A 3,515-nucleotide genomic window follows, 5' to 3' on the forward strand; every position below is an offset into this window, starting at 1 on the left:
CTAAAAAATATTTCAAGGAAGTGTGTATGGTGATAACACATGGATTATAAACTGAGAAAGGGGAAATGCGTACATAATAAAATTCTTAAATTAGAAACAATTGCATTGATCATGGAAATCAATCTCAGTATCCTGATACAATTTATAAAACAGACACTGACCCCTGATGGTAAAAATAAAAAGCAGATAATACATTTACCCTTTTTCACACATGGAGCACCAAAAAAAAGCAGCAGAAGGTAATCTCACTAAACTGATGGAGTTTGTTCTCCTGAACTTTGCTGATGTTCCTCATCTCCAGGGGTTTTTATTTGGACTGTTCTCATTCATCTATATAACTATCTTGATGGGCAATGGCATCATATCTCTGATAACAAACTAGATCCTGGTCTACAGACCCCCATGTATTTTTTCCTTGGCAGTTTTTCCCTTTTGGAAATCTGCTATGTGTCTGTTACACTCCCCAGAATGCTCACGAGTCTTTGGACACAAAGAAGAACAATTTCTTTAGTTGCTTGTGCCACACAAATGTGCTTCATTCTTATACTTGGGGCCACCGAGTGCTTCCTTCTGGCCTTGATGGCCTATAATTGCTACACGGCCATTTGTAGCCCTCTGCACTATCCTCTAGTCGTGAACTACAAGGTGTGTATCCAGCTAGTGGCTGGCTCCTGGATCAGTGGAATCCCAGTCCAAACAAGCCAGACAGGCCAGATTTTCTCTCTGCCCTTTTGTGGTTCTAACCTCATCAACCACTTCTTCTGTGACATCCCTCCCATACTCAAGGCGGCCTGTGGGGACACTTTTCTGAATGAAATGTTGGTCTTCATAGTCGCTGCGCTGTTTGTTTTGGTTCCATTTCTGTTGATACTTGTCTCTTACGGCAAAATCATCTCCACATTCTTTAAATTGCCGTCAGCCATAGGTCGGGGCAAAGCCTTTTCCACCTGCTCCTCTCATGTTATGGTTGTGGCATTGTTCTTCAGATCAGGCCTTGTCACATATTTAAGACCCAAGACCCAAGGCTCAGCAGGAACTGACAAAGTATTTTCTCTCTTCTACAGGATTGTGACGCCTGTGTTTAACCCCATGATATACAGTCTAAGGAACAAGGATGTCATGATGGCACTGAGACAATGGCCATGCAAATATCTGAGTTCATTGAAAAACTGACTTGTATTTCAGCAGTTGATTTCTTATATATTTGTTATAAATTTTCAATATTTATCTTAAACTCAATTTATCTGTCTATAACGTGGTGCTGCTGCTGCTGCTAAGTCACTTCAGTCGTGTCCGACTCTATGCGACGCCATAGACAGCAACCTACCAGGCTCCCCGGTCCCTGGGATTCTCCAGGCAAGAACACTGGAGTGGGTTTGTTATTACCAAAATAAAAATTACTTGTAACACTGAGAAATCTTGCTGTCTCCAGTTATACAGTTGTGTATGGGTCAACAAATAGAAAATCATTCACTTGGGAATTCTATAACCTTACTGTGAAATGTTCTCTTGTAGTAAGAAATTTAGACAAGAATTGCTATAATAGGCCCAGTTGTAATACAGACTCAGTTATATCACTTATTTGAAAGAATATTATTCAGTTCCATAGAGCTGTCACAGAAATTTTAAAAACTAAGTTAGTAATGGGCATTAATTAAAATGTTATGTATAGTTTGGCCTAGCAATTATTCTACAGAGAAATAATTTCTTAGAGTGAAAAGTAGCTCTCACTGGGAATGTAGTTTAATAAATGATGTACAATGATATTAGTAATTATTAGGCATCATTTATGTGTATATCAGATTAAATCCATAAAATGATTTGTTGAGTTGATAAAACAAAAGATATTATTGAAATCTTTACATATAATAAGATGAGCTTGGAAAAAGCGATGGGAATATTCACAAGTTATGTTTTTTAAAAATATATTTTTCTAGAGATGATAGTGGGGATAGGAAAGTTAGGGGAAAAGAAAAAATTTAAATTTTTGTAAGTATCTGCTATAAAAGCACAAGCATTGTACACCTTAAACCTTATATACATACACATATTAGAAAGAGTCAATACAAAAATAATCATTGTTGTTAATTATAGAAATCACAGAGTAAATCATTCTATTTTCCCTTTGTTTTATTGAAATTGTGCAGTTTATTACAATAAGTTCGTGCTACTCAGGTAATCAAAATAAAAAACAATAAATTTGTATTCATTCTGGACAAGGAAAATAAAAATTATTAGTTGTGTGTGCTATTTCTGTAGTTATATAATTTTCAAAATTCCATGTATATACAATAATTCTTCATATAGACAGGCGACAGATCATTGCAGAACTATGACTTGTCACCAGTACTCAAAGTTAAAAAATATGATGAAGCTTGAACAGTTGCTTTTAAAGTTTATTCCCATAAAAATATATGTCAGTTTCGTTCACATTTATATGGAGCTGGCTATTTCCAGATGGATAGGAAGGTGAAGTACCACTTTCTCCTTGGGAAAAATCAACCAGATGACATGTGACCAATTCTGATAATAAAGTGAAGAAGGAAAAACCAACTTTTATTGAGAACCAAGTAAACAATAAATCACCAAGATTCTCAGATAATACAGCCATCATAACCTACTAAAATCTAATGGAAACAATCGAATACAGAAGGTTTAAAGAAAGAGAACTATAATAACAGCAACAACAAAATTCCAGGAAATTTTCTAGGCAGAAGTTGGATAAACCCTGAAAGTATCATATGTTGAAAAGATTGAGACAAAAATTAAGAAATCCTCTCTTTTTTCTCTCCCTCCTGCCTAATAAAAAAAATTTTTTTTTTTTTTTTTAGGGAAAGGAGATAACTAACGGGGGGGTGGGGAGACAAAATTTAAAAAATATTGATATATCAAACAGATGTGACTGGATCTCTCTCCTTTTATAGAAAAGGGCAAATAAGAGTGATATCTTGGAGCATTATAACTTTTTTGGGTAGATACTGAATTTCCACAAGCTAAAAATGTCAGTGGACAGCTTCAGAAATTATTTTCTCTTTGGTTTGGCAACTAACAAACCATATCTAAACTAGTTATCACATTTAGTGGTAATAGCTTGCTAAAAATCTGTATCTGTATCACTTGTTTTAAAACACAATGAATGTGTGCAAATACTACCACTGCTTTGTAAATTATAAATATCTTTATTAGCAAGATAATCTTTTGTTGCTACTTTGCATTGTACTATTCCCAGAACAAGTCACTCATAATTCTGAGAAACTAAGCACACACAATTTTATTATTTAGAAACACAAAAACAGATATTCATTTACGTACGTATACATGCTTGTCTGTGTGTGTCTGTGTGTGTACTTTAGGAGAATATTGCTCTTGTGGACTGAAGTCAACTGACAATGAGGGATGGGAAGGTCAATAATATGTGCAAAATCTTTCCAAGATTAGTAGCCTGATTTGGCAAAAGTGAAAAGTGAATATATCTTCATTGTGCATCTGGATTGTATTAATAGCTATGGATTCTT

At 34.9% G+C, this 3,515-nt stretch overlaps 1 pseudogene; it reads left to right on the forward strand.

The window, feature by feature from the left end:
* The first annotated feature begins 211 nt into the window (after positions 1–211).
* Positions 212–1,173, forward strand: LOC101112797 (olfactory receptor 10AG1-like; annotated as a pseudogene).
* The last annotated feature ends 2,342 nt before the right edge of the window (positions 1,174–3,515 follow it).

The sequence above is a fragment of the Ovis aries genome, chromosome 2 (assembly GCF_016772045.2).
Source record: "Ovis aries strain OAR_USU_Benz2616 breed Rambouillet chromosome 2, ARS-UI_Ramb_v3.0, whole genome shotgun sequence".
NCBI classification, from domain to species: domain Eukaryota; kingdom Metazoa; phylum Chordata; class Mammalia; order Artiodactyla; family Bovidae; genus Ovis; species Ovis aries.